The 19,908-nt window shown below is 40.9% G+C and overlaps 2 long non-coding RNA genes across 5 annotated transcripts in view; one reads left to right on the forward strand and one right to left on the reverse strand.

Annotated features, from left to right (window-relative positions):
- The window catches only part of LOC145969354 (uncharacterized), a 211,018-nt gene extending 204,930 nt beyond the window's left edge, over nt 1-6,088 (forward strand). For both annotated transcript variants that reach the window (XR_014438047.1, XR_014438046.1), the window contains one exon: nt 5,438-6,088. This is a non-coding gene — a long non-coding RNA (uncharacterized LOC145969354). The remainder of the gene's footprint in view (nt 1-5,437) is intronic.
- Nucleotides 1-19,841, reverse strand: part of LOC145969356 (uncharacterized) — a 79,998-nt gene extending 60,157 nt beyond the window's left edge. For all 3 annotated transcript variants that reach the window (XR_014438054.1, XR_014438053.1, XR_014438055.1), the window contains exons 1-2: nt 19,609-19,841; nt 19,160-19,443 (exon numbers count right to left, since the gene is read on the reverse strand). This is a non-coding gene — a long non-coding RNA (uncharacterized LOC145969356). The remainder of the gene's footprint in view (nt 1-19,159; nt 19,444-19,608) is intronic.
- Between the last annotated feature and the right edge of the window lie 67 nt (nt 19,842-19,908).

Here is a 19,908-nt window from a genome sequence, read left to right on the forward strand (position 1 = left end):
AATAAGATTTCACATTTAATAAATGGAGAGAGAAAACGTACTTTTAATTTGATCTCTATATATGTATATTCCAAGAGTAATATTGGATTAATATATGTATTAGCTGCTTATATATCGAATAAATTGCACATATTAACATATTGCATATATTGGAAATATTAGCGATATAAATTACTACTCGTTCAATGTGCGAATAACATGGCGCTCTAACTTCGCGACTCGAGCTCCGAATAAAACGAGAGTCGGTCAGTTCTATTTCTAGGCGTCGCGACGATGTGGACGATTTTCGCGAAGTCTCGCACGTTCCGGGGTTACATCACTCGCGCGATATAACAAATCGAATCGGACGGAGGATACGTCGTAGCGAGCATCACATACGTTACGGACGCATCGGCAGATGCAAATAACGACGATGACGATTGGCGTCCCGGCGACCCGGCGACCCCACGGTCGGTGGTCCAATTTGCGGCTGGCTTTGTCCAATTATCCGCCATTAGGCATTACCCAGCGCTGGCGCAAGACTCCTACGCCACTTCCCTGTCGGCTAACCACCGTGCCTCGTCGACGACCAACCCCTCCGGTCCCCTCCCGATAATCCATCCGCTCACCATCCTCGTGTTCTGAGTCTCGGGTCCGAGAATACCAACGATGAAACGCGTAATACCGGTTGTTTCGAAGCACGACCGAGTTCTCTTACACGCCGCTTTCCACGAGTCTGGAAAGAGGAGCGGGCGGCCCCGGCAACGAGAAAGTTGGCACGCCGATATCGGCGAAACGATTTGCATACAGAAATGCGAACGCGCTGTCGACGCGAATCGAGTAATCGCCCTGTTTTGGCTCGCTCTTGTGCGCCGATGGACGCTAACGAATATTAATGATCGAAATAATTACGTCGAAAGCGCCGTTCGCGTCACGGCTATATTGGTACAGCTAGATTATCGTATATTTAGACAGAAATCTCAAGATCTCCGTTAGCCACATGTACAGATCGTCGGTGAAGAGATCGTAATAAATTTTAATGAACGAAATTTTTATTTAGAAAGAGAGAGAGAGAGAGAGAGAGAAAGAAAGAGAGATACACGAATGTATATGTAAATGATAAATATAAGGCATGACATATAAATTTATGGAAATCGATTTCGCGCGTGAAACTCTGACGCAATCGCCCGAGGAAATAACTTTGTCAATCAGTAAACTCTAATTTTCTCAAGTCTACAAACGCTGCTTTTACGGTCGCGCCATTATTTTGTTGATGCGAGAGGGAAGACACCCGGAGAGATATATTTCCAGGTACGTGGGAGTGACGATAGTAATGTGCTGCTTGTGGGCTTGTACTACGTCGAGAGGTAAGAATTCCGGGAATTTCGGGCAATTTTAACGGCACAGGCGCCAGGACTCCTCCGGGAGAGACGAGAGATCCTGAATGAGAGTGGCTGCGGATATCGTCATGGGGGCCCACTGGGCTAACAAGGTGGGCCCGCCTCGCGTAATGACGGGTTTCGCGCGGGGCCCCGCACTTATTGCCTTTTATTTATTTTTAATCCACACACCACACTGAGAACGGCGCGTACGGGAACGGATGGACAGACAGGCGGACAGACGTATCGCAGGAGGGCACATCCGGACCCAAGGACCCACCGCTGGCGCGCCGTGCTGCCTTCCTCGCCGCGATTCATTAGTCTTATTGGACCGAGGACGACCGATTAACGGTCGATCTGTGTGATTCCGGCCGATCTACAAGTTACTCTTTTGTCGAGACTACTTTATTTGTCGCTCTCTTTATCGTGAATTGATCGATTGCCATGCTTTCTCGTCGCTTATTAATTCCATGGCTTCCAAATTCTGGCGTTAATTATCTTATCGGAATAAAAGGAAAAAGCAGACAACTGGATATCGACTCTCAACAACTCAATTTTAACAAAATCTTCGATTTTATCGAATCAAATGGTTAATAAGCGCTGATAATATTTTCCTTATAACGTAATCATTAATGAAGAAAGTATTTAAAGTTGCATGAAAAAAGTGAAAATTAATAGTTAGTTAATAACATCTTTGATGTATCTTATACTTTTTTACAACAAAAGCTATGTGCGATTTTCAACGCATGATAAATAATGCTCGAGTTCGCTTTAATTTCGATTCCAAGATAGCAATCATAATCGCCGTAATAATCGTCGTCGTTTATGTCGCGCTCGTCATCGCGTTATCGCAGTGATGACACTCGGATGTGACGATCGTGTCAGACATTTAACGAGTCCGCGGATAAGCTGTTCTCTCTGTCCTTCTCTTTTTCTCTCTCTCTCGCTCTAGCTTTCACTCTTCGTCTCGTCTCCGGTGTGTTTCCTTAATGACACTACGGGCCCGAGGATGCCCAGCAACGTATAATCAACACATTTTTATGTCCCGCAGCCAAACTCCTCTTCTGAATGGCCTGCACGCCCGGTGGTGAAGCGCGCGCCCTTCCTCTCTCCCCCTTTACAGCTCTAGCCGCTCGTTTTTCTGTTTTTTCTGCCTTCTGTCTCTTTCTCTTCCTCGTTCTTCTCGCCGTCCCCTTTACTTTTTTTCTATTTTTTCACTCTCCGGCCAGGAAAAAGAAGGGGGGAGGAGACTGCGCGAAATTACTCGACCACCTTGGGCGCCAGCTCGGCCGTCGCGCGCAGCCTTCTCTCGCAATTCGCTAATCGGGCCCCGGTCCACGGATCGTTCATTTGCATTTTACGATTTTTCGAAGTGAAATTAACACGACGTCTTCCGCTCCCCACCGTAACGTCCCTTCGTGTGTATACGACTTCGTGTATATCCCTTCTCTTTCTCTCTTTCTCTCTCTGTCCAAAATGCGCGAATCTCGTTTCGCGCCAGCCCGGCCCACCGACCCAGAAAACCATCGACGTCCTTGCGAAATATCGAGGAACGTGGAAATTGATGCGAGATCGCTTATCATCCGATCGATCGATCGATCACGATTGGCGACGGTTAGTAATTAAGTAAAGGTAAATACCTTTATCTGCGCATCGGATGATAATTAAGTATTTTCACAAAGTCATAATAAGAGATCGCCTTCTTTCCCAAGACGCAATTTTAATTTTATCCATACAGACGAGAAATGAGATCGCATTATACCACGGAATGTCAATAATAATGATAATCGTGGACAGTGACGGGAGACCGAATCGCTAACGACACCCTCGTCAGCCACGGGACGCGTCAGCGGGGAATGCGATAGAAAATAATCCCTAATCAAGGCACCATGAGCGACGAATTCCGTGCGAGGAGCGAGAGATCGTCGATCGGCAACTGGCAATTCGGGGCAATTTTTATGGGATACCCTCGAACGAAGAGAGACCCACCTCCTCGTTTTCTAAGGTAGCATTCCCGATAATTCTGCGGAAACGAGATAATCGGACTGTTACCACGAGCAGTGACCCACCATCGTAAAACGCTTAACCACGAGTTCCTGGGCGATTCATTCGCGGAAGCGAAACATTCGTTGAAAGAAAAAAATAAGAGAAAAGAGGAAAAAAGAATGAGGAGACGCCCCTGGGGCATTAGCTCGTTCGACGGAATTGTCGAAACCGTCGAAAACGACTGTCTTCGGGCGACGTGCCGAATGACCGATCGGAAATTAATTTCTATGAACGCGCACGTCTACTTTCCGCATTTCCGGAAGCGACGGAACGCGTCACCGTAGGCGTAACCTCGAGATAAAAAGCAAAGGAAACGCGCTCTCACGACAAAGACTGCTAGTCGCGACTGACGCTAACTACACTTTGCATGTCTAAAATGAGAATTGCATTCACCGTTGACGTTAGAGGAGCATACGAGAATCACATGTAGCGTTGGATCTTTGTAACATCTTTTTCAATAAAAAAATATACGACATATTCTTCTATCTCAAAACATTACGAGCCATTTTGAATTAAATTTACGATTTATGTGAAAAAATTACGTAATATTAGAAACATGTGTAAATGAAAGAAGTGGTTACAAAGAAAATTTTTGGCGATATGTTAGAAGCATTTTGATCGAACACCAAAGATGCGATTTGTCGCCAGAATGTAAAAACCGTAATATAGCGTGATGTGAAGAATACGACAATAACGGTTTACTATAATAGTCCTCGAAGTCCTCGAAGCGCGTGAGATAAGCGCATTCTCGTCGATCCTCGCGGCAATCCGGTGACGGTTACCGTCTGGTTTAACGTCGCGGACCGGTTAATAACGCCGACGGAACAAGGAGAACGTCTTTTCCGTGACGATGTGAGGTCCAGCCGTTCGTGACCAGACGTGAGACGAGCGCCTCTCTACGAACGCGCTAGGACGAAGGACGAAGGAATGGAATGGTGGGTCGAGAACGCGCGAGTCAGCCTCGTTACGCGGTTGTTACCTGCCCATTGGCGTATACTCATTCGCCGCGTTAATACTTTTAAAATCATTTTCTCCAAATTACACGTTTCGTAATGTGATCGATTTTTTTATATAATGACCGAAATTAATATGATATATGCCAATTTACAGCAGAGACTTGATGAAGAGAGACACGGAGGTATGTGGGATCTTAATTACAGATAGTAAAATATAGATATTATCGTAATCTGTTTCAGAATTGATTTCAACGATGTCAGCTGATATACGTGATAATTAATTTTTCATGTGATATTTAAAATAAAATGACAATATAATACGATATGGTAATTAATGAACATGAGAAAATATAGAACGAGATATACAATTTTCTCTCTTCCTCCTTCTTGCCGTTTTTCTCTTACACATATCACTAGGTTGTAATTGAATTAAAGTGCTTGTGCGCGATAAAAACTTGATCCACCTACGAATCCGTGTTCGTATCGTGAAAAGCCATTCCACGTCGGCAAGAGCTACGATTCTCTCTGTAATTGCATACCTATCATATTCCAGACTTTGCGTAGTCACGATGTCAGAAGCTGAACGGAACTGTTTCATGCGCAACGGACATGCCTCGTGCGATACTTTGAAGGAGATTGAGATCTCCTTTCGCGTTCATCCGGAGCTGTGATTACTTACCAACCGCGGATCACGATGGGGTATTAATAACACGCATTTCGCTCATTCACGTGAATAGAGCCGGTTCGCCTAATTGAGTGTAATGGCGCAGTTATTCGACCGACGTTTCATATATTTCCACAGGACTTTACGCATTGGAATTTCTTCCCCCTCTCCGTCTTGTCCAAATTATTTGTCCAAGAAACGTCATGACGAGTAATACGAGCTAAAATTAGTTTCCCAAAACGTAGAGAGTCCTGACGCGCATATTCTCTCGCGAAATCAGTACATTTTTTTTTATAAATATTCAATATTAATTTTTTTTAATAGTTAAGGCAATAGAGAAATAAAATTTTCTCTGTAGGTTTTTCTTTATGGTATAAACATCTGATTTTTTTTATTGAAATGTTCACGTTCAGATCTAAGGATTCACCAAGGAAATCGCCAATGAAACTTGGACACGAGGGCCTTTCGGAAGGCTCGAAAACCCACGCCAGTGATGGACCACCAGGGAGCCGTCACGCCTCCAACGGACCGCGTTTACCTACGCGATCTCTCACACGCATGTACCACGTTCGCTCGCGTGTACGTGCATACGTATACACGAGTATCGTCAGTCCCGTACGCGCAAATGATTCGAATGTACAGAAAGACGGCAAGCGGTGGGTCCACGGAAGGACGAGCGGTGCAATGGCGGTCCTCGGGTTACTCTGACTCGTGCACACGTCCTTCCGCGAGGCCGGAACGAGTTACGTGAAAGGACAGAGAGAAGGAAGAAGTGAAGAGGGAGAAGCAGTGTCGACAGCATAATCATCGGGTCAGCGTCAAGATTTACCCCATGTAAGCATCCACGCCAACGCGACAAGCCAAGACTACTCGCGATCCTCGAGCTACTACTGGATTTTAGAGACAGAACGATCCTTTTTCGCGTGTACGAGAATAAGATACATTTAAATAAAAGAACGTTTTACGCGAGTTTCTTTTTTTATCTTTGATAACATGGAAGACACGCATAATAAGCACTTAACACTTATTACAAAGTAATACAAACAAATCAGGATAATTTGATAATTGGTATAGATATATATTTTGCGTTCTGTTACTTCAAATAAGAAAAAAAGTATATATAATATTAATATTTCAAAAAAATATTTATGTGAAATATGTCATTTATTATTCTAAATAAATATGTAATAATAAAAAAGTATTCCTGAAATAATTCTCTTTTCACATAAATATGATTTTTTAAATTAAATAAATATTTAATCCTTAGTGTAAAATAAATTACTCACTCCATGTTTCGTCGTTGCCATCTCGATCTCTGTTGTTCGTCTTCCCTTGCTCTCTTTCATGGCACTCACATGACACTCATTGCGAAAACACAGATACTCAAGGTCGCGTTAATTAGCAGACAATTATAGAGTATTTTATGTGGCATTTTGCACAACACTCGCGACATTAATCGAAATTAAAAAAAGGCACACATTTATTAGTGATGCGAGAACAACGCAAAAGTCGCATAAAGCTATAATCCTCTCGGCACTTGAAAATCGCGCAATCTTTTTCTCTAATTCATGCGTTACTGCGCGTAACAAGCAAATCATACGAACTGATACTCATTCATAGAAGTAAATAAAAGGACTGATCGTATTTCAAAGGATAATACGACGACCGATATAATAAACGCCCCACTACCTACCCCTACCCACTCGAGTCTCGCCGCGCGAATGACAAGATCACGAATGTAAACAGTACCTATTATACATACGAGTCGTCATTGCCACACAATGTTTAACACGCTACAGAATAACTGAAATATATTTGTGAATTACAAATTTTAATTATTAATAAAATTTGTTGATTTATCTGCGATTTCTCATTATCTGAAATACTCGATTTTGCAATTTATGTATTACCGCATATTTAGTCCAAAAAAGATTTAAAAATTACATCTAAATCAACGAAAAAATTAAAAACGCAGAAGACAAAATATATTTGAATCTAATAATAAACGTATTTAAAAAATTGTAGAATAAATATTGCCATGCAATATTTGCGACGATTCATAAGAATGTATAAAAATGACAATTAATTATAAAAATTTATTAAGTATTTCTTGAGATTTATTCCTATAAAATAAAAATTGTAACAGTAATATAGTAAATAGTATAAAATAAATAAAAATTATATTAAAAATTATATATAATAAATTAATTAAGAAAATAATTATATATATATATATATATATATATATATATATATATATATCTGTTACAAAAGAAAATTATACGTTATTATTTCTTCCTGTCATTGTGATATTTACATAATTTTTTTAGATATTCTCGAAATAAAATATATCTCGTTTCATGTTCTAAATTTTGTATATCGCTCTAATTTATATATAATATACTAATCATTTTCAAACTGAAAATATACAATAATATAATTTCGCAAGATCAAGATTTCAGATAACGAGAAAAATCATAAGTCAATCGTTTATTAATAATTCTTTGGTAATTGACGAATATATTGTATTTTTATTCTATAGGGCATTAAATATTTCATGGCAGCAACGAATAAATTATTATACATACGAGTATAGTGTACTATTGTTTACATACCGTGCTCTTGTTGATATGCGTAGCGAGACTCGAGCGCGCAAGTAGTGGGACGAGTTTGTTTATTACATCGTTCATAAGTTAAGTACGATCATTTTTCTATACTTTGATGAGCGAGTATCAACTCGTGTGATTTAAATTACTGCGGATAGTGATATACGAATTTAGATCACACACGCGATTAGATTTTTGAGTCCCCAGCAAATCTTCGACTTTATATGAAGTCCTTTTTGCGTTATTCTCTTGTAATATAATAAAGTGCGTATCGCGTATAATTTACGTCGGGGTTAACATCGTACCGCAATCTTCATGCTGTGGTGATTAATATACGCGCGATCATAATTAACCGTGTTTTCGCGAGTGAATATGAAGTAAGTGCCATGAAACAGCAGCGAAGAACGAATGAAGAGAGAAAAAGGAGGAAGAGGAAGTCTGGAAAGACATCCAAGCAATTGTGGGGTGAGTATACTTTATAATTTATTATATCATTATTTGTTATTTGTAAAATTAATATCTGTAATAATGATTTTACATCACTGTATAATATATAATACGTATATATATTATTCTAAATTTTATATTTCGACAATTATTCTTTTAAAATATTTTCAATGAATAATATTTTATAATAAATACACACACATATGTGTATAAGTTATACGGTATTTATAAGTACTTTAAGCTTTTAAAGTATTTAATATTATTTGAGACTCCTAATTATTCAGATTATTTTTTAAATGAGAATTAATTTTTATTTTTTAAGAATTTATTATATTGTTTAAAATTCGATTGTAAAAAAAGAATTTTTCTTAGGAATTGTGTAATCTTTTTTTTATTAAATATCTTTTAGAGGAACATAAAAATTCAAAATTATTGTACAATTATTGTTTTTAAAAATATCACTGATATATTTTAGTTTATGTATTTATATATACGTATTATAATCTATATATTTATATTTTACAAATTAACATCGTGTGTTACATCTCTGTTGCGCATCGTACCGGTCTATTAAATTGTTTATTTATATCAATCTCGGAATAATAAATTCGCGATTGTTACATCTCGCTGTAACAATAATTTAACGATTTATCGCATCGATGATGATCTCCCGATTCCGATTCTTCCGCGGGCAAATGTCTTTGTTACGTGAATGCACTTCACGTGGAGGCGTTACACTAAATCGAATGATACATCGCGGTACATTGTTGATATCTTACAGAAGTTTCGCGTGGGATGACGGCAGGTGGGAAGGTCAGGGGGTGTGTATCGGAGCATATTCTTCTTACAAGTTTGCGGACCTGCAATTAGAACAGACGCACGAGCGCACTGCGGGTGAATGCGGATCGACAGTAAATTAAGGTTTGCTCGCGCGATGACAGCCTCGAAGAGAGAAACCAGCATCTCGAGGCGTAATGCGACGATGCTTTAAGTACATACTCGTCAAATTACGGGTCGCCGATAACATGTATACGAGAACAAGAAAAAATTTCACCAAAAAGTTACTCTTGCGCAAGCAGATTTCTACTTGAAAAATAATTAAAAAATTTTTACTTTAAAAATAATTACATTGCTTTTTTTTTAAATGATTATAGAATTATATATTACTTTTTTAAAATAATTAAAATAATTATAATAATTATTTCTTTCTAAATAATTACATTTTTTCTAATAAATAAATTTCGGTGAATTCCGAGTACGATGGCACTATAAACGAAGATGACATCCTATTATCTCCTTGATAATACATACTCGTCATGATTCATCTTTAAGTATCGAAAGCATACTGTGACACATATTAAGAGAATTATTTCTGCCGTCGAACCAGCCGTTTTTCTGAATTTCGCAGCACGTGAAATCACATCGATATATATTCGTTACGGTCGCGCCGATAATCTTTAGCGCGAAAATTGGTATCCGTCCCCTCTTGACAGTATATCGTATAGGGAAAAATGTAGGACGATTCCTAGCGAATTCATAGACAGATAGGAATGCAATATTGCCTGCAGTCTGTCACGCATTCGATCCGGTGGGACGATAACGATAGCGCGTAGAGCGGACGCACCCCAACGAAAGAAATCTTTTTGTTTTATTATTATGGTGGTTCGCGCAGACGCATATCGGACAATAAACTACGACTATAATTTGGGATTTGTGCTCCGCGTATTAATCCTAGCATATTTATATCGCGGCGGAGAAAAAGCGACAGACGTGTACCATTCGTAGAAGCGCTCGTTTCTCTTCGTGACCGGCAGTCCAAGTAAAAACGTTTGTTTCGAGATGAAGCCGGTTCCATCAAATATATCTTGTCATAGATATATAGCGCATATTTTAAAATAAATCTTTATTAAAATTTACTTAAGTCATTAAAAATTGATAAAAGTAATTAATATAATTTCCTTTTATATGCTAGAAATTTAAGTAATTTAATTAGCTTGCATCGTATTTTCTAAAAACAAATCATTATTACAATAAGATTAATAATGAAATAATAAAACTGAGCGCATTAATTTAAGACAAATGATCGCGTTTGTGGAAGCAAGGGAACTTAAAAGCCCTGACGTTTTTCGTTGGCGTTTAACGTCTTGCTGGGTGAAGGAAACATTTAATACAGCGCTTTTCTTTCCCTCCGCGAAACAGTCTGATCGATCGTGGTCGTCGGGGATCGTGAAAACGAGGAAGGAAAGAAAGTGTCACCGAGGAAAGAGACGCGATAACGACAGTCGTCTCGACGACAGAGTGTTCGAGAGAGAATCGACTTAGTTACCACCGGGCCTCGTCCTTCTCTCGCGTTTTTCCTGAAGCAGGTGGAGATCGGCGTTATGTTAATGGAGTTTGGAGAGATCTCAGCTAACCATATGTTATCCTGCGCCGCGGCTGCGAAGGTGGGCGGCATGGTTGGCCCGAGCCAAAAGTACTAATAGGAGCCCTTCTTCGCAGAAGCTACCTTGCGGTAAACGAAACCTCCATCCTCGGCGCACCGATCATTCCGAATGGCGGTTGGCGATCTCCCTACGACCGGTAGGAACGGAAGCTAATTTGTAAATCATCTAGAAAGAAATCGCGCGTCCCGACGCTGCCCCGAATTACGCGCGATTCGATGATACCTTGTTACGATTCGCCTGACTGTTAGAAAACGGATGGAATTACGCGTACAATTAAGCGAGCACCTGCAGAAATACACGCGAAAACACAAATACGGGAATTTAATAATGCGAATTGACGAAATTGCTCAGAATCAGGTGTATTTTTTTCGGCGATTAATAATTCAATCTTTTTTTTAATCGCCCAACACTATTAAAATATATCGCGAATATCGTAACCCGATCGAAAATTAATCCGCTTGTTCGGCGGTGGGGTTCGAGATAAAGGGTGCGTACGGGAGAGGAGTGATAGGACGTCGTGGGGCGAAGAAAGGCAAAGCCGGCGCTTTTGACCGGGACATCCCGCGGCGCGCGACATGCCTGGTCTGACCGCCATTTAGCGTGAACCTGTCTCCGACTGGACCCGCTCGGGTCCAGACTGCTTCTTCATTTTCGAAAAATAAATATTTCGAATGTGCGCGCGCCGCTCGTTATATCTGATCCTTATAAAAGCACGGTCGACCTTCGGTTCGCGAGTTAACGCTGTCATTTGCATATAATGACGAGATATTTCTGAGGAACGAAATAGAATCTTTTAATTGGTAGAACTTGGAATATATTAGCATTGATTTTACGAGACTGCGAGATTTGTGTACGCCATTTTTTCTACTCTCTTCAATCGTCACGCGATTCGACGTTTTATCGACCAGACGATTTCAGCGGCGCGCCGCGCAATGCAATTTAGAAGCGACGTGATCCGTAACGCTCGAGTAACGACTGACGGCGCGATCGCAAGGAAAAGTCGGGCGGAAGTTGGGATTTTTACAATCGAAGACCTCCCGTCGCAGCCTGGGCGATTTACGAGGAATGGCATTACGAGCAGCACATCTCGCGTCTTTGCACCGCGCTTAAAACGCTCCTCGAACGGATACCGGAGCTCGTTCCACCTACGCAAACTCGTCTCGCGTTAGTGATCCGCCACGAAGAGAGGAGAGGAGAGGAGAGGAGAGGAGTAAAACGGCTGCTGCGAGAATGGAGCGCGCGAGCTAGCACGAGGACAGTGATTGTGGTGGTGGCGGCAGCGGTTGTAGTAGTAGTAGTAGAGGTCCCAAGTTATGTTACGACTGGCCATAAACGAAATGAGAAAACTGTCCAGCCGCCGTTGAAAAATCTCCGCGGAATACAAATGCTTGATTTTTTGACTGGCCGACCGCGTTTCCTTGACCCTAGCGCTTAGCGCGCCTGCGGTGCTTTTCTCGCCACAAAGATGACGCGTTTCACTTACGAGGCAAACGCGAAAGGGGAAATATAGTCTGTGGAAAAATACACGCCATCTTGGTTGGCAGAATGGAGGTTGAAACAGAGTACAATTATAAGACGCGAATCGCAGGAATTGAATTTTTAAACTTAAAATAACATACATTGAGAGAAAATGATATCGACTTAATAAGAACTTAACGTATTCCGACATCGGTGATTACTCGAAACAGATCTAAAAACGCGATGTATTTATGTTTCACCGTGTAACTCGTATAATTAATGTCGAGTGCTATATTATTTCCCTAATTAATTATCGCGCGCGATTATCTCTGTCGGAATATGGTTTTTTTCGTTCTCGATCGCGCGAGAGAGACCTTAGGGTTTTTCTCTCGTAATACACGGTGCAATCAAAATAATTTTTACACTCGAGATATAAAACGATTAACGACGATAATTTTTTTATCGAAGGTAATAATTCTCTTTACGATACTTTTTAACATGATCGAACCGTAATTTATTTTTTACTTCATATTTGGCAATTATCTGCCGTTGCTATATAATTTTCATTAAACTCTTTCGATCGAGCTTTTCTTTCCATCTGATGTCAGACAGATAAAAAAAATCACAAAATAATTCTCGAATATTCCTTATATTAAAATGTCTGATTATATTAAGTATAATCAGATGGCAGTATATTATTGAAAGATGAAACAACGCCGCCTATTAGTCACGAGCTATTCTTTTATTCCTCAATTCAATTTTGTTTCCTTAAATTTCTTTAATTCATGGATTGCGCGCGATGATCGTGAAATTGGCTGCTATTATACTCTTTTTCTTTAGAAAAAGAAGATTATAATCCAAAATTTCAGATCACGAAAGAGCAAAGTATACGATATTCGCGGTATCTCCCACTAAATTGTGTCCATTTAAATGATAATATTCGAAGGATTCGTGCGCCGTTTATCACATCACCGTATAATACTTCGATTAATAAGCGCGTTGTGCCGCGTCACAAAGGATGCTTTTGATTATGCGTCATTATGAGACATCAGTTCGCGAAACGGACTCACGGAATACAAATCGCGGGCGTCGATTCTTTAAGATCGCCACGGAAGGGAACTCTTCCTTTCTCTTTCTTAAACGCGGCTCGCAATTAATCTCGATCGTTCCGTGCATCCGTCGACAGTACGTATGCCCTTCCGATCGTTAATTCGGCGCGTACGAAAAGAGGGCTTCATGAAAGAGAAAGAAAGAGAGAAGGAGAGAAGGAGAGAGAAGGGCCCGATTTCGCTTGTAAGAAGCGAACACGATGACATTCGTACCGGACCCGAGGAAACGAGTCTGAGTACATGGAAGCCTGCACGAACGAACGAACGATTTGGAATCAGATATTATCTTTGACGAGGTCCACGACGCGCCAATGGTGGGGTAAAGCCGAGGAAGAGGAGCCCTTTCTCGGGGCCCCGCGCCAAGATACGAATCTCCTTGGCGCCACCGTCTCGGAGCCCTTCGAGAGAGAGAAAGAGAGAAAACGAGCCGGCCCTCTCGTAAGTTCTCTTCCAAGTCGAGCCCTGCCGCCCTAGCTCGCACGAAAAGCCGCGTCTCCGAGAGCCTTAAACGCGGTTTAAGCGTAACCGATACCCCAGTGGGGGGTCAGCATTGGGCCGCTTTGCCCTGTTCGGTATCACCGAAAATTCCCCCTACAACGATTGACAGCGGAATACCTCGGATTTTCGTTTCGAACGCGTACTCGCGCGGCGGAAATTTCGATTTTTTTTTTTTTTTTTAATCGATGAAAAAAATTAACGCTTCAACAGTCGAGTACTAATCGGGTACTAAGTTAAATGAAATACTTTCTTCATACAGCAAAACAAAATATAATAAAAATATGAAAATCCTTTATCACGTTTCTATTACAACCTATGCGCTATTATATCGTTTGTACCTCAATTAAGAGATTTTATTAAATTATAAAATTCTTAAGATTAACTAATAAAAGGTTTTATTTTCTTACCTGCACGCAACTAATGAAACTTATGAATTTAGAGAGAAAAATAACATTAACATCGTTAGACTCATAATATTGGGCTATGTAATTTGAGACTTATTATTAAAACATCGCGGTTACATTTTGTTTATCGATGAATATGACTAAACGCCCGAAAACAGAATACGGTTCGATTGGTTCAATTTATTGCATATTTAATCGCGTAACTATTAACTTGTTGATTGTAAATTAATATGTTAACAGAGAGCATCCCGCAATTCATTAATTATTGTATGAATTTCGTGGTAACAAGAATATCAAAATATAGAATACATGGTCATAATCAATCAGTGTATATTTTTGAAGAACAAATTGATGTAATGAATTTCTACAATTGCAAAATCAAATCCTAATATCATTAGCAATTTTTCGGATTGGATTTAGAATCTTTGAGCAAAATCTTGATAATCATAATCGATAATCATTTTCGAAGACATAAATTATATGCGTACGCGAATCTAAATTATATATAAATTAATGAAATTTTTTATACATCCTACTTAAAATATTTTTGCTGAAAATACGGTAATAAGTAAATAAGTACGAAAATAAATACATAACAATTAAGCGTTGACATAATTGATTTTGGAGTTAACTGAGATTAATTCGATCGAATGGGAAAAAGGTGCGTCGCGTGGTAAAAACACGCTCTATATCGAGAGGAGAAACCTTCGACGCCGGCGAAATGGCCAAGCACGCACGAGAGAACGCCTACTCTAGGTAGCATGACGTTGTAAATATTTGCTGTCATCGGCGAGGCACTGTCGAGGCGCCCATCTTGTGTCTCCACCTTAATAAGGGTACGTAGGTACCTTTTCGGAAAGCGTGTCACCTGAGCCTAGTATCGGACACTGATGGTGCGGATAGCGGCACTTTGTGTCTTTCCTGTACACATCTCCCGGTCTTGAGGTTCAACCGTTTAAAAGACTTGACCCGACTATTCGTTATTTCCGTCCCGCTCGCTTTCAATTCGAATATGCGACAAGATCGATCCGCTAAATTCGTTCCGATTGCAATACTCGGCTAAAAACAAGTGGCGCCGAGGAGGTAATAAAATAATATACAACCATCCTGTGTGTGTATAGATGCACTTTCCGAAATTCTCGTAAATGCAACACTCTTGCATTTTTGTATTAATGGAAAACTTATCTATCTTTTTAAAAGTGCTTTCACGAAATTCACTTAGCAAAAATTCACGCATAGAAATATACTAGACAGAAAACAAAGCAAGATTATCTTATTTATAGTACTAATTATGACTATATATTTACCGGAGATAATTTTTCACTAAAAGTTCTTCGCAACTACTAAACGACACTAATGTGCTCAAAATATGATATCCGACAAAAAAATTCCCGACGAATTTTAGCGACGAGATAGAACAGGCAGACGGAGAGAGAGGAAGAGCGTATGTGTGTGTGTGTCGTAGCCGAAAACGATACATCACCGAGTCTAGGGGTCACCTCTCCGAAATCTCGTCATAAGAGACGCGTCAAAACGTCACCCGTTCGAGAAGCGGCGGCGCTTCTTACCTGACCGCGCCCGTGAAATTCACCTTTGTCTTTATGTGCGGAGGGTAAACCCCGGGGATAATTAAAAACCGGGTAAAGACGACAGGTCTAGTCGGGCGGAGAGATGTAGGAGTCGGTAGATCCAGTCGACGGAGAGGACAGTCGGAGATGCTATCTCGAGTTTACACCCATCAACCGCCACCTCCTCTCTTCTCCTAAGAGCCACCTTCATCCATCTACTTGCGTGTAAGCGAGCAGTAGAGCCTCCGGGTCCGATGATACGTTTCTGATTCAACATATATGCTGTCCCCGCGTTGTAAAACCCGCTGTTCGACAGCCGTTTGACCGCAATACGGACACACGTAAATATCGTCAAAAACGTGGATACGACGTGTGCTCTTCTCCCCCTCCTTCCCTTTCATCCGTTCCCTGGGAACGATCAGAACGTACATCATCCTTCTCTCGAGTCTTTCCTTTCTTTTAAGATCTCGTTGGAATTCGACGGCGGCATCGAAGATACCTTCGAGATCTTTCGCTTCGATTGTGCGTCCGGCTCCGTGTGGTGATGGTTACATCGGTACTTTACGATCTCGAGAATTCAAATTTGAGAAACACTAGGAAGACGGGAGCCTCGACGATCGCCGGACGTAACAAGTTCATTAAAATGGAGGATGAACTAAATGGATCGCACCATGCTATTTGTCTCTCTCTTCGATCGGTAATTTGTACGGCGAAAAATATACGACGATAGAAGTTCACGAGCCGGAATAATTAGCGCCGAAATAATCAATGACATCCATTTCGATTGAATAAGAAAATTATGATAATGTTGCGTAAAAAAAATTCATAAAATATAACGAATAATTCTTAAAATTGTTTTATCACGACAATCATTTATATATTTTTTTAAATTTACCGCTTCTGCTTGAACAGGAAACTGACTATAAGCGCGTGTTTTTTTTTTCGCGCCTTCCGGCCCCTCTATCTTCAAAATAAATTAGAGCGCAAATCGATCTTTTACATAATGGAGGCGAAAAAAGACGCGTGCACGGTAGCGCGACGAGACGTGAAATCGGTGCGCTGTTTGTCGTTTTCGCCGTACGCGTTACATCGGCATCGCACGGGTACGATGTGGCCGTGTCGGGCCGCTATTTGTCATTAGACGAGTGCGAGCGCGCGGCCCTCATTATCCGAATAATTAAACCTTATTATATGATGTAGCGCGCGCGCGCGCGCCTCGTTATCTAACCGGTTTCGTCGATGCGCGTCGGAGATAAACTTATACGGCGTGTAGGAGCGCTTGTAACGTATCAATTATAATATGTAAGACCGCCCCCGTTCCGCGCGCGCACTCCCGCACCTCGCTTTATCGCCGCGCGGAAGCGTTTCACCCGAGCATCGATAAGCCTGAGATATTAAAAGCGGAGCGGAGAGGAAAACGTGCGAACGCGAGAATTTATTTAATCTCTCGCCTTTTAAATCATAACTAACAGTAATAATAGATTGATACTCTTAAATGAACATACATGAAATATTCGCGATGGAGCATTAACATGAAAGGAAGTTGATTAATCTTTCAAGTCTAAAGCGTATACTCGATAATAGACAATAGATATAATTGTTTACGCGCATATGTACATTCGTTGAACCGACTCTCTATTGGCGATCCGCGTAACAATCTAAATACAGTCGCCGTTTTGCATCTTATGCATTAATATTTACGAGATACGCCGATATCCCATGCTATCGTTTTGCCACCGCATATTAACGCGAGGCAAGACGGCTTCGTTTCGCGCCGGGAATTCGCAGATCGTGCGTTTATCGCTATGAGAAACGCGATGTTGATTTTCTTCTCGAACGACCGGGGCCCGCGGTAGGCGCGTCGTTTGAAGTCGGCGAAAGAGCCGCGAGGTGAATTCAGCTATCTCGCCGTCGCCGTCGTCGTCGTCGCCGGCATCCCACCGCGATAACGCCATTATGCGAATACGCGCGATTTGCATATTTCAGAAAGCGCTGCACAGGAAAGCATAAACAACTCCGTTCGCAACGAGAGCGCCGCGCGGCTTCCTTCGTCAGATGAGTTACACGCATGGAAGATTTACGAAGAGAGAGAAAGAGAGACGGAGAAAGAGAGAATCTATGTGTTTTTCCCCTTTCTTTCCTCAGCTTCCCTTTTTCGCGATCTCTTTCTCCGCACAGGTACATTTCGAATTTAAGCCGTGTGTTGCTTTAAGTCAGAGATCAATCGCAGATTAAACGAATTTGAATCCCTTTGAATCTTTTTCGAGAAAGAGAAAGAGAAAAAGAGAGAGATTCATAAAAATAATTTTATCATGATGAGAGAGAGAGATGCATAGAATTTTAAAATTATTTTAAATTATATTTAAAGGCCCGTTTTGTTGAAGATTTCGTGAAAGAAAAAATCAAATAAATGAAATTCTAGTTCCAATTTGGGAATATTGATTAAAATTAATTTGACAGAAATAATCCAAGGTATAGAGAATAATTAGAGAAAATAATTATGCTCATACGTCATTGGAATTTAATATAATTGACTTTATATAAAATATTCATCGCGCAGTATATTTCTATTTCCAAAAATGCATTTTATGGACTGTAGTGTTTAATCCTTTATAAAGCCAGTGTTATGACGCGGGAGAATTCGAGCCGGCGGTGAAATTACTTGGACTTTATTACACCATAACGTACCGCAGATAAATCCCAAAAGTTTTAGATAAGCATCGGCTGTTCGATCGACCATTTCGAAAAATTTCGTCGATCTATCCCGAGAAAAATGTCATATACTCGATCTCTTTCCTCGTTTATATATATGAGCTTAGCATAATTCGTATCATATATAATTTTGTTATCAATTTTTTTATATTATTTTCGTATAATTTTTTTAATAATTAGAAAAGCACCCCCGATACATAAACGAAAAACGCGCATTTTCTTTCACTTCAAATCATCTAACATATATTTGTTACGAGGATTTCAAATCTTATTTTGTATTTATATAGATAGAATTTTCTTATCGGATTTTTTCCTATTGCATAATCGACAGAAAGAAGCATCTAATTATTTTATTCTCTCGTACTAATGTCATCTCGCGTTAAATAAAAGCGCACATCTATCTATGCAACTCTATGCATATCTGACGTATCTGGCGCGATACCTAACACGTGATGTCGACATACATCGTCCTACCGACGTCACACGACGTCACTGTTGGTGACGATAGCGCTTTCGAGCGGCGCCATGTTTCGAAACGCCGGGAAAGCCAGGAGCGATGAAATTTGCGTCGCGTCGTGTCGACGAGATGCGCGACGCGCGTTTATTATCATTTTACTCGAATGCCCCGCGCGCTCGAGACGCGTTATATGTAAACTCGTCGCCGTCGCCGCCCGGGTTCATCCATCCTCTTCCTCCCCTCGTCGCGTCCCGGCGTCGTATAATCTCCCCCTCCCCCGCGACCCTCTTAGATCCTTAAAACGGCGCGCGCGGAGAGCTGGGACCCCCGACTGCGAGAGCGCGGGCGACGCAGGAACGTTAAAATTTAAGGTTTCCGTCGACACGTCGCGACTCATAAATTTCCGCGCTCGAACGCCGGCTTTTTCCTTACCTTCTTATTGCCGCTGCCGTTGCCGCCATCTTCTCCCCTACCGCGATCCGTCCCGTCTCGCCGCTCGTCTCCTTTTCCTCGCTGCCATCGGCGACAAATTACACGCGCACTTTTGTCCGCACGCGGAAACGCGGATGAGCACTTACTCACTCGACACACGTTTTCTTCGCGAGGTATAAATCTCAATTTTTCTCCCCGAAGCCGATTTATTCGCGACCGAACTCTTCGCGCGCGCGCGACGGTTGCGCCTCGATTAACAGCTTTTGAAAATCGGCAGCGCCCCCCTGCGGAATAATGAGTTCGAGAAAGTGGGAAATTCAAATAAAAATTCAAATTCCTAAATATATAATATAATACATACATTCGCGCACTTATGTTTAAAGCACTTATACATACGATCTTTAGAAATGTTATATAGTTTCTTGCTAAATTCGTACTTGAAACGATACCTTTGCTCGACAAAGAGAGAGCGTGCAAAGGAATTCTTCTAAATAAGGAATTTTCCCTCTTGACGGAACATTTTTCTTTTAAGCAACTTTCAACGGAGAATTTTCTCCATCGTTTTATACTCTATCACTTTTAGTTCAAACGATGATTAACAATATCACACATCCGTGAAACTTGTACTCGATGCAAGGAACAATTGTGTACTCTTACGAAATTTAGGATTCAAACTGTCAGATTTTCGATTATACGGTGCAAAGCATGCTGCCATCTAATGGTAGCAACTTTAACTAGAACGTGTGATA

The sequence above is a fragment of the Camponotus vicinus genome, unplaced genomic scaffold (assembly GCF_025532165.1).
Source record: "Camponotus vicinus isolate PSW18456_S1 unplaced genomic scaffold, iyCamVici1.0 SCAF_3, whole genome shotgun sequence".
Taxonomy (NCBI): Eukaryota; Metazoa; Arthropoda; class Insecta; order Hymenoptera; family Formicidae; genus Camponotus; species Camponotus vicinus.